Here is a 12671-nt window from a genome sequence, read left to right as displayed (position 1 = left end):
GGCACATGCACCCCAATATTTATAGCAGCACTAACAACAAAAGCCAAATTATGGAAAGAGTCTAAATGTCCATCGACTGATGAATGGATAAAGAAGATGTGGTGCAGGGGCACCTGGGTAGCTCTGCTGGCTGAGCAGTAGCCTCTGGATTTCAGCTCAGGTCGTGATCTGAGGGTGGTGGGATCGAGTCCCACCTCCAGCTCTGCACTCAGTGCAGAGTCTGCTTATCCCTCTACCTCTGCTCCTCCCCTTCCCTTCTCCCCCATCTCCTGCACTATAAATAAATAAATAAGTAAATAATAAATACTGTAAAAAAAAGAGAGATGTGGTATACACACACACACACACACACACACACACAATGGAATATTACTCAGCCAACAAAAGAATGAAATCTTACCATTTGCAATGATGTGGGTGGAGCTAGTGTATTATTATAGTAAGTGAAATAAATAAGTTAGAGAAAGACAGATGTCATATGGTGTCACTCATGTAGAATTTAAAAAACAAATGAACATAGGGGAAGGGAAAAAAAAGAGAAAGAGAGAAACCAACCATAAGAAACTCTTTTTTTTTTTTTTAAAGATTTTATTTATTTATTTGACAGAGAGAGACAGTGAGAGAGGGAACACAAGCAGGCAGAGTGGGAGAGGGAGAAGCAGGCTCCCTGCTGAACAGAGAGCCCGATGCGGGGCTCGATCCCAGGACTTTGGGATCATGACCTGAGCCGAAGGCAGACGCTTAACGACTGAGCCACCCAGGCGCCCCCAACCATAAGAAACTCTTAACTATAGAGAACAAACTGAGGGTTGATGGAGGGAGGTGGGTGGGGGATGGGCTAAATGGGTGATAGATATTAAGAAGGGCACTTGTGATGAGCACTGGGGGGTTATATGTACGTGATGAATCACTAACTTCTACAACTGAAACCAATTTTACCATATATACTAACTAAATAGAATTTAAATAAAAACTTGAAATAAAAATGAAGATTTTTATAAATAAAAACAAAGAGTATAGAGCCCCCCAAAAAAGAAAAAGAAAAAAGAAAAGAATCCTGAATATGAAAAAGAGTTTGTTTACAAACACAAGCATGCCTTCATCAACAGATGAATGGATAAAGAAGATGTGGTGTATATATATACAATGGAATGTTATGCAGCCATTAAAAAATGAAATCTTGCCATTTGCAATGACATGGATGGAACTAGAGGGTACTATGCTAAGCAAAATAAGTCATTCTGAGAAAGACAGTTACCATATGATCTCACTGATATGTGGAATTTAAGAAACAAGGCAGAGGATCATAGGGGAAGGGAGGGAAAAATGAAACAAGACGAAACCAGAGAGGGAGACAAACCATAAGAGACTCTTAATCATAGGAAACAAACTGAGGGTTGCTGGAGGGGAGGGACGGCGGGGGGATGGGGTAACTGAGTGATGGACATCGGGAGGGTATGTGTTGTAATTAACACTGGGTGTTATATAAGACTGATGACTCACAGACTTGTACCCCTGAAACCAATAATACATTATATGTTAATTTAAAAGAATATATATATATGTATATATATATTAGAATGCAGAGTAGGGGCGCCTGGGTGGCTCAGTTGGTTAAGTGACTGCCTTCGGCTCAGGGCATGATCCTGGGGTCCTGGGATCGAGCTCCATCTGCTCAGCGGGGAACCTGCTTCTCTCTCTCCCTCTGCCTGACACTTCCCCTGCTTGTGCTCTCTCTGTCAAATAAATAAATAAAATCTTTAAAAAAAAAAAAGAATGCAGAGTAAATGTTAAAATAGAAAACAGGGGCGCCTGGGTGGCTCAGTCGGTTAAGCGGCTGCCTTTGGCTCAGGTCATGATCTCAGGGTCCTGGGATCGAGCCCCGCATCGGGCTCCCTGCTCGGCGGAGAGCCTGCTTCTCCCTCTCCCTCTGTCTGCCGCTCTGCCTACTTGTGCTCTCTCTCTATCTCTGTTAAATAAATAAAAATCTTAAAAAAAAAAAAAAAAAGAAAACAAAACAAAACAAACACAGGCATACCTCATTTTATTGCACTTCACTTTATTAAGCTTCACAGATACTGAATTTTTTACAACTGTAGAATTTGTGGCAACTCTACATTGAACGAGTCCGTCGGCACCATTTTTTCAACAGCCTTTGCTCACTTCGTGTCTCTGTGTCACATTTTAGTAATTCTCAAAAAATTTCAAACCTTTTCATTATTATTATTTTTCTTATGCTGATCTGTGATGTTACTATTGTCATTGTTCAGGGCACCATGAACCATGCCCATGTAAGATGGCAAACTTAATCATAAATGTTGTAGGTGTTCTGACTGTTCTACTGACTGGCCGTTCCCCTGCCTCTCTCCCTCTCCTTGGGCCTCTCCATTCCCTGAGACACAACAATATTAAAATTAGACCAATTAATAACCCTACAATGACCCCTAAGTGTTTAAAGGAAAGGAAGAGTCACATGTCTCTCGATTTTATTTTATTTTTATTTATTTATTTTTTTTTTTATGTCTCTCGATTTTAAATCAAAAGCTAGAAATGACTGAACTTAGTAAGGAAGGCATGTTCAAAGCCAAGATAGGCCGAAAGCTAAGTCTCTGGATTCAGTTAGCCAAATTGTGAATGTAAAGGAAAAGCTCTTGAAGGCAACTAAAAGTGCTACTCCAGTGAACACACAAATGATAAAAAAGCAAAACCGCCTATTTGCTGATATGGAGAAAGTTTTAGTGGTCTGGATAGATCAAACCAGCCACAATACTCCCTTAAACCAAAGCCTGATCCAGAGCAAAGCCCTAAGTCTATTCATTCCTGGGAAGGCTGAGAGAGGCGAGGAAGCTGCAGAAGAAGAGTTTGAAGCTAGCAGAGGTTGGTTCGTGAGATTTAAGGAAAGAAGCCATTTCCATAACATAAAAGTGTAAGATGAAGTGGCAAGCGCTGATGTCAAAGCTGCAAAGTTATCCAGACGATCTAGCTAAAAAGATCATTAATGAAGGTGACTACACTAAATAACAGATTTTCAGTGTAGATTAGACAGCCTTGTGTTGGAAGAAGATGTCACCTAGAGCTTTCATAGCTAGAAGCAGAAGTCAGTGCATGGCTTCAAGGCTTCAAAACTTTAAAGGACAGGCTGATTCTCTTGTTAGAGACTAATGCAGCTGGTGACTTTCAGTTAAAGCCAATGCTCATTTACCATTCTGAAAATCCTAGACCTTTAAGAATTATGCTAAATCTACTCTGCCTGTGCTCTAGAAATGAAACAAGGCCCACCTGTGAGACCTACTGCTCAGAAAAAGGATTCCTTTCAAAATATTACTGATCCTTGACAATGCACCTGGTCACCCAAGAGCTCTGATGGAGATGTACGATGAGATTAATATTGTTTTCATGCCTGCTAACACAGCGTCCATTCTGCTGCTCATGGATCAAGGAGTCATTCCAACTTTCAAATCTTATTTAAGAAATACATTTTATAAGGATATTGTTACCACAGTGATTCCTCTGATGGAGCTGGACAAAATAAATTGAAAACCATCTGGAAAGTTTTCACTATTCTAGATGCCATAAGACATGATTCATGTCTTATGATTCGTGATTCATGGGAAGAGGTCAAGATAGTAAGATTAACAAGAGTTTGGAAGAAGTTGATTCCAACCCCCATGGATGACCTTGAGGGTTTCAAGACTTCAGTGGAGGAAGTAACTGCAGAGTAGTGGAAACTGCAAGAGAATGAGAATTAGAAGTGGAGCCGGAGATATGACTGAATTGCTGTAATCTGACGATCAAACTTGAAGGGATGAGAAGCTGCTTCTTAGGATGAGCAAAGAAAGTGGTTTCTTGGGGATGGGTTGACTGGGTGATGGACTTTGGGGAGGGTATGTGTTGTGGTGAGCATTGTGAATTGTGTAAGACTGATGAATCACAGACCTGTACCCCTGAAACAAATAATATATGTTAATTTAAAAAAATGTGGTTTCTTGAGATGGACTCTATTCCTGGTGAAGGTGCTGTGAAGATTGTTGAAATGACAACAAAGGACTTGGAATATTACATAAATGTAGTTGATAAAGCAGCAGCAGCAGGATTTGAGAAGACTGGCTCCAGTTTTGAAAGAAGTTCTGTGGGTAAAATGCTATCAAACAGAATCGCATGCTAGAGAAATCATTTGTGGAAGGAAAAGCTAATCACTACGGCAAACTACATTGTTGTCTTTTTTTTTAAGTTTTTTTTTTTTTTAAGTAATCTCTACACCCAACGTGGGGCTTGAACTTACAACCCCAAGATCAAGAGTTGCATGCTCTTCCAACTGAGCCAGGCAGGCACCCCTGTTGTCTTATTTTTAAAAATTGCCTCAGCCACCCCAGTCTTCAGCAACCACCACCCTGATCAGTCAGCAGCCGTCAACATTGCAGCAAGACCCTCCACCAGCAAAAAAGATAGTGACTTACTGAAAGCTCAGATGATGGTTAGCATTTTCAGCAATAAAGTATTTTTTAATTAAGGTATGTACATTTTTTAAAAGATTTTATTTATTTATTTGAGAGAGAGAGAGCATGAGCGGGGGGCAGGGGGGAGTGAGGGGCAGAGGGAGAGGAAGAAGCAGACTCCCCGCTGAGCACGGAGCCAGACAGAGGTGGGGCTCCATCCTAGGACCCTGAGACCAGGACCTGAGCCAGTCAGATGCTTTACCAACTGAGCCACCCAGGCGCCCTGGTATATACTTTTTTTTAGAGATAAAGCTATTGCATACTAATTAGACTACAGTATATTATAAACATAACTTTTATAGGCACTAGGAAACCAAAAAATTCATTTGACTTGCTTTATTGCAGAGCTCTGGAATCAAACCCACAATATCTCCAAAGTATACCTGTATGGAAAACTGGAATAAATGTCTAGCCATTGGGGATGGCTGAAGAAATTATGATACATCACACTATTGGCATGTAGGCATTTTAAATTATATTTGTGAACATTTTTTTTAAATGCTCATAATTTGGGGGGTGCCTGGCTAACTCAGTTGGTAGAGCATGAGACTCTTGATCTTGGGGTTGTAAATTCAAACTCCACATTGGGTGTAAGTATTGCTTAAAAATAAAAAATCTTTTAGGGTGCCTCAATGGGGAGTCTGCTTCTCTCCCTCTCCCTCTGCCCTTCCCCTTGCTCACTCACGCTCTCTCTCTAAAATACATAAATCTTTAAAAAGTAAGTAATTAAAAAAATAAAAATTTTTTTTTTAAGATTTTACTTATTTATTTGACAGAGAGAGCACAAGCAGGGGGAGGGCAGGGAGAGGGAGAGGGAAAAGCAGGCTCCCCACCAAGCAGGGAGCCTGATGCAATGCGGGGGCATGGGGCTAGATCCCAGGACCCCAGGATCATGACCCCAGCAGAAGGCAGACACTTAACTGAGCTACCCAGGTGCTGGGGTCCTGGGATCGAGCCCCACATCTGACTCTGCTCATCAGTGGGTCTTCTTCTCCCTCTCCCTCTGCCATTCCCCACCTTGTGCTCTCTGCCTCTATCTCTCTGTCAAATAAATAAATAAAATCTTTTTTTAAAAAGTGGCTCATGTTATATATTTTTTAAAGATTTATTTATTTATTTGAGACAGAGAGAGAGAGCAAGAGCGCAAGTGTGGAGGGGGATTGGGAGTTTGGGAGAGAGAGCATCTCCAGCAGACTCCCCACTGAGCATGGAGCCCAAACACAGGGCTTGATCCTACAACCCTGAGATCAAGACCCCAGCAGAAATCAAGAATCGGACGCTTAACTGACTGAGCCACCCAGGGGCCTCTCGTGTTACATTTCTATTATAAAGCTTGACTTAAAAGGATTGGACTCTAAGACTTCAAAGATCCCAGGTTTAAACAATAAAATTCTTCCAAACTGATTTCAAATATCTGCTCTGCCACTTTCTAGCTTTCTGACAGTTATTTAAGCTCTCTGTGTTTGGTTTCTTCATTGGTAAAAATGGAGATGATAATAACACCTACCTCACAGAGTTCTTACATGGATTAAAAGAGTGTATACATGTAATGCACTGTGCCTAGCACTTACTCACTAGGGTTAGCTCTTTTCATTATTATTCACCATGAAGAGCAAAGTCACAACTGTGTTTTTACTGTGTAAAAAACCTAGATGAAAAACAAGAATATCTTGATAATTCCAAATATAGTATTGCTTAGTGTTAAGTGATGTATTATAAATATCCAAGTAGTTCAATGAATTTCAAGCTTTCATCCAGATGGATTGGGTTCTATATATTCATTCATTCAATGACCAGATATTCCTTGAACATCTACTACATGCTAGGCATTTTTACAAGTATAAACAAAAACAGACAAAAATTACTGCTTTCATGGATCTAGCAGAAGGCAATAAAGCCAGTCCAGACCAATAAAGTCAGTCTGAACTACTTATGTTTTTTTAATATGACCTATTCTTGAATATTTAAAAGAGATCTTTAGGGCGCCTGGGTGGCTCAGTCGTTAAGCGTCTGCCTTCGGCTCAGGTCATGATCCCAGGGTCCTGGGATCGAGCCCCACATCGGGCTCCCCGCTCGGCAGGAAGCCTGCTTCTCCCTCTCCCTCTGCCCCTGCTTGTGTTCCTGCTCTCGTTCTCTCTCTCTGTCAAATAAATAAATAAAAAATCTTTTAAATCAATCAATCAATCAATCAATCAATCAATCAATAAAAGAGATCTTTAAGTTCAAAAATTACATGAGCCCAGGGTATCTGGATGGCTCAGTCAGTTAAATGTCTGCCTTTGGCTCAAGTTATGATCCCAGGGTCCTGGGATCGAGCCCCACATCGGGCTCCCTGCTCAGCGGGGAGCCTGCTTCTCCCTCTCCCTCTACTGCTCCCCCTGCTTGTGCTCTCTCTCTCTCCCTCTGTCAAATAAATAAATATTTTTTAAAAAATTACATGAGCCCATTATTTTCCTAGTCTTTTCTCAATTCCTAGCACCCTCTCAAAAGAAAGATAAACTTAATGGGTATTCTGTACCACTACACCAATTACTACCCTCTTCCTAGCCCCAGAAGCAACAAAAAAGATGTGTTTAAGCTCATTACTTAAACCAAATGAAAGCATAAGATTCAGAGAATTCTCTTCGTATTTAAGACTTTCAGAAAATATGCAGTCTGATGCAACAGGTTATAGGTTTTTGCATTTTTAAAAATTATATTTGGTAAAATAGCGAAAAATAAGCATGTACACAAAAACAACTATATATGAAAACGTACATAACATCATTATTTGTATTAGCAAATCTGGAAACAACCTAAATATCTATAATCGTAAAGATAATAAATAAATGTTGGTATAACTGGAGCTATTTTTATCAACATGGACATAATGTTGAAGGAAAAACAAATTACAGAACACTTACATGTCATGCATATGGAGTTTTTAAATATGCAAAAGTTATATATTACTGTGCATTTTTAACACATGTAATAAAAGTACAAAGAAACACAGGAGAATGTTAAACATCAAACTCATTTCCCTGGGCCTGAGGGCAGGGCAGGAGGCAGGGAGAGGATACAACTGGAGAAGACGTGTCCATTCTTTATACCATGTTGTACACCTTGAATGTTTAATAATAAAAATGTGAGTTTAACATGAGTTTAGCAAATGGTTTAACCTGTTTTGGGGAAGGGGTTCAATTTTTATTAAAATCCCCGAAAACTCAGGCTTAAGCTTGGATGTCTCATACTAAAAAGGAAAAGTAATTTTCTTTTTTTTTCTGTTTTTATTTTAACTAGCCAACATATAGTACATCATTAGTTTCAGATGTAGAGTTCAATAATTCATCAGTTGCCTATAACACTCCAGTGCTCATCATATCACGTGCCCTCCTTAAAGCCCATCCCTCAGTGACTCCATCCCCCCACCCACCTCAATTGTTTCATTTTTAAAAACTGGACCGACCCTTAGGAAAATTTTATTGCATTCTTGTATAGATAGCTAACATAAATAACTTCCAGCAACAACCTGGGTATTATTTATGTTTCATAGAATCACAGAGTTGAGTCAGACTCTGAGTTGCCTAGTGGGTTCAATCACTGGCTTTCTAAGTTCCCCTGTTCTAGACACAGCTTCAACAGCATTACAGGAATCCATATGCCCTAGGAATAGCGACTTTCCATCACCTGCTTCAAGAGAGCAAATAGAAGTGTTAGTGGCAATGACGTTAGTGTTTCAGTGTGTGAAAACCTCGCGTGAATTTTCCCCTTTCTCTGGCAACAGTTCACAAGATATCATTATAAAAAGAAGGAAAAAAAACCCTTCTTGCTCTGCTTTTACTGACTTCAGAAACGGTAATCATTAAAACTGTCTTTTGATCTAGAATTACTTAAATACTTCGTTAAGGATCTTTTACAGTCACTTACCTTCAAGTTACCTAAATCACAAGTTCTTTTTTTCCTTCAAAGACCCTCCCCTCCCCCACCAAAGTAAAGTAACATCAGTTGCAACTGTTGGGCAGGTACTGCCCTCTAGTGCTTATACTTTTATAATAAAATTTTTAAACACTATCTCACATCACTACCGCAGAAAGTCCGTCAAAAATTAAATAACATCCTATAAACCCAAGATTTTTCAACTTCACACTATTGATATTGTGGGCCAATAAGTCTTTGCCCTTGAATTGTTGGCTGTTTGGCAGCATCCCCTGGCCTCCACCCACTAGATGCAGTAGCACTCCCCAACCCCAGCTGTGACAAACAAAAATGTCTCCAGACTTTGCTAAATGTCCCCTGGGGAGCAAAATCATCTCTGGTTGAAAACCACTGTATCATGCTAAAGGTTGTCCAAAATGGTCACATTAGTCCTGAAAATTATAAGCAGAAAAGGTCTTCTTCTGTAGACTAATTACTCTAAGTGAGATAAAGGAGAATTTCAGTTCTGCAGTAAACAAAAAAACAGAGCATTAAGATTTTCAGGTCTCCCCTCCACCCCGCCCCCCCCCCCCCCGGCCCAAAGTCCTGGCTAGTGGAAGACTTCTTCACACTTTTGACTTTGAATTCCAGTTTTACTTCTCAGATCTGTTCACTTCCTTTCAAAGTGCTTAGGAAACAAAGCTTGCTCTTCTAGCTGAATATAGGGAAGATGGCAGGGAAAAGGAGGGGGGGGCGCCTGGGTGGCTCAGTTGGTTAAGCGACTGCCTTCGGCTCAGGTCATGATCCTGAAGTCCCGGGATCGAGTCCCGCATCGGGCTCCCTGCTCGGCGGCGAGTCTGCTTCTCCCTCTGACCCTTCTGTCTCTCATTCTCTCTCTCTCAAATAAATAGATAAAATCTAAAAAAAAAAGGAGGGGGTGAGGTTGTGTCTGTATTGTGTTCTAACATAATATAAAACATAACAATTATAAACATCATATGAAAATTCTTGTAAAATATCGAAAGGAGTTTCAAACCTGGATTTTAGAAAGTTACATTAAGAGAGTTTATTCAGATCTGCTGTGAATGATTATTCCTCATGTAAGCACATTATGCTTATAAATCCTGATTCTGGAGCACCTGGGTGCCTCAGTTGATTAAGTAGCTGCCTTCGGCTCAGGTCGTAATCCCAGCATCCTGGGATCGAGCCCCGCGTCGGGCTCTCTGCTTGGCTGGGAGCCTGCTTCTCCCTCTCCCTCTGCCTGTCGCTCCCCTTGCTTGTGCTCTCTCTCTCTGTCAAATGAATAAATAAAATCTTCAAAACACAATTTTAAAAAATAAATCCTGATTCTGTGAATTTTAAAACCTACAAATGACTGAGGACTAGATTTTTTTTTTTAGATTTATTTATTAGAGAGAGCGCGCGCCCACGAGAGCAGGGGGAGGGGCAGAAGGAGAAGGCGGCAAGGAGACTACCCGCTGAGCAGGGAGCCCGACAGGGTGGGGCTCCCCTCAGGGCTCCATCCCAGGACTCTGAGATCATGACCTGAACCAAAATCAAGGGTCTGATGCTTAACCAACTAAGCTACCCAGGTTTGGACTGGCACTGAATGTAACTTCCTCCCCTTATCAAATTTCTCACTGAGTTAATTGGTTTTACTAAAGAAAAAAACAATAAATAAGACTCAATTAACAATTTTTATTATATGATTAAGAGTATATCACTTTTTATTAATGTATTCCAATCTACTATTTTATTTACTACTTAGTGAAATTGGAAATACTATAGCTCTTTAATTGTCAAGTTCTTATTAGCAGAATTTTGGGATGGAAATCTATTTTAGCTACACAGAGCAGTTTGTGATCACTCCCTGATCTCCTCTGAGAAGTATATATTGGTTTCATCCTATCCTCTCTAATTAAATTCAATTAGAAAGTCTTCTAATCATGTAATAAAGCAAGGCACAAATAGGTTTTAGCCTTTAAAGGACAGTCAAATGGTTTAGAATGTATATTTAAAATGATAACACAGAAAAGTTACATGACTTGGACCAAAGGAAAACAAAATCTAGAAAGATATCCCTCTGATCAGAGAGAGGAGACATATATGTCACCAAGTGATATTATTTGAGAGTTATTTCCATAAATTTTTTTTAAAAAGATTTTTATTTATTTATTTGACAGAGACACAGCGAGAGAGGGAACACAAGCAGGGGGAGTGGGAGAGGGAGAAGCAGGCTTCCCGCGGAGCAGGGAGTCCAATGCGGGGCTCTATCCCAGGACCCTGGGACCATGACCTGAGCTGAAGGCAGACGCTTAACAACTGAGCCACCCAGGCGCCCTTCGTAACTTTTTTCAGTTATACAGAAAGTCCAGGTTATTCTGTAATATGCAATTATTTTAAAGCATTCACAAGCTTTTTTAAAAAGCAAATTATTCTAGGGACACCTGGGTGGCTCAGTTGGTTAAGCTTGGTTAAGCACCTTGGGCACAGGTCATGATCCTGGGCTCCCTGCTCAGGGGGGAGTCTGCTTATCCCTCTCTGCCCCTGCCCCCCACCTCATGCATGCTCTGTCTCTCAAATAAATAAAATCTTAAAAAAAAAAAAAAAAAGGCAAATTATTCTAGAAATTAGTTTATATACTCATTGATAATTTCACACCACTTTAAACTTCTCCATGAAGGAAATATTTCCTTAGGTTTTGATTTAAAGGAACTGTGATAGTCAGAATAATCACCCCACCACCCCCCAGAAGTCCATGTCCCAATCCCCAGAACCTGTGAGTATATTACCGTACGTGGTAAATGGGATTTTGCAGGTGTGATTACGGTAAGGGTTTTGAGATGGGGAGATTCGTCTGAATTATCTGGCTGGGCCTAACGCCATCACGAGGGTCCTTATAGATGAGAGGGAGACAGGAAAGTCAGAGGAGATATGATCGCAGAAGCAGGGATCAGAGTGACACAGAGGCTGCCTGTGAAGATGGCGGGGCCACGAGCTTAGCAATGAGGGCTGGAAAAGACAAGGAAGGGATTCTCCACTAGAGCCTGAAGATAGAGGGAATTGGCTGACAGTGTGTTCTCACCTCATTTCACTGGTATTTTAACAGTGAAAGCAGCCACTGTGAAGGCTCCCTACACAGTCTGCCATGCCTCATTCTGAGGCGACTCCCCATAGTCCTTCTGACGGCAAGCATCCATACGCTAGTCCTTCTGAGCTAGAAGGATTATTCAGACATTCCTTAAGGAATTATAATTAAAATCTACCTTCAAATAACTACAATAATGGCATATACTCCCAAAAGAAAACAACTTTCCCTCCTTTGCTAACCCATGGACAAATCTAGAAAGATACAATTCCAAACATAACGTTCATTGTTGCTTATGATTTTGTTCTTGAAACTTTATGAAGAAAATTCTGTACACATCTTTTCCAAAGTGCTTATGAAAAACAAGAGCATTTAATCCAGATGCTGTTTCCTAAATTGGCCAAAATGTGTTCTTCCCTGATTTGAAATGTAAGAAACTGGTTTAACTTAGCACTTGCAGTTTAAGAAAGTAAAATTCAGAAATTCTCTTGCTTCATCTCTTCTTGTCCCGTTTCAATAGCATCTGGCCTTTCAATTAGAACATGACTTCTTTGCTTCTTAGTGTCCACAGAGTTAATTAATTCAATATAGTACATTTTCTTTATTTTCACCTGGTATAAATGTGGACATCAAGGTATTCCTTGTACTAAGCAATTTAACCTGAATTGGCAATATGTTGATTAAATATGTATAGTAATTTAGGGATTATTTTTCTCCTTCCTTGATATGATAAAATGTCTCTAGACAACCTTATGTTTTCTGTCTAAACAACAAGTACAATGTGAGTTTAAGGGAAAATACTTCAAGAAAAGTAAACTCTAGCCATGTTTAACCTATACTTGAAATATTTTCCTTCTTGCATTTCTGTAATGGACAACTAATAACTGAGGGGATTATAAAAATCTAAACACTATTATAAACAAGGCACTGCTACAAAAAGTAGAAAAGGCAAATTTCTGCCCTCCAGGAGTTTTCCCTTTGGAGGTGCTATAACAGGAATTTAGTAAGAAAGAGATGTTAACACTTCTACTTTTATTTGTTTAAACAAATCTTAAAACAAATTTTTTTATGTCAGGTCTACATCTTCATAAAATTAAATTTGTTAATGATAACAATCCATTAGAAAAGAAGAAAACACATTTTACTCACATCGGATTACTTTAAAACGTTAAAACCTTGTTCACTAATGTACC

This window comes from Phoca vitulina, unplaced genomic scaffold (genome assembly GCF_004348235.1).
Source record: "Phoca vitulina isolate PV1807 unplaced genomic scaffold, GSC_HSeal_1.0 scaffold96, whole genome shotgun sequence".
Taxonomy (NCBI): Eukaryota; Metazoa; Chordata; class Mammalia; order Carnivora; family Phocidae; genus Phoca; species Phoca vitulina.
This window is presented reverse-complemented; position numbering follows the sequence as displayed.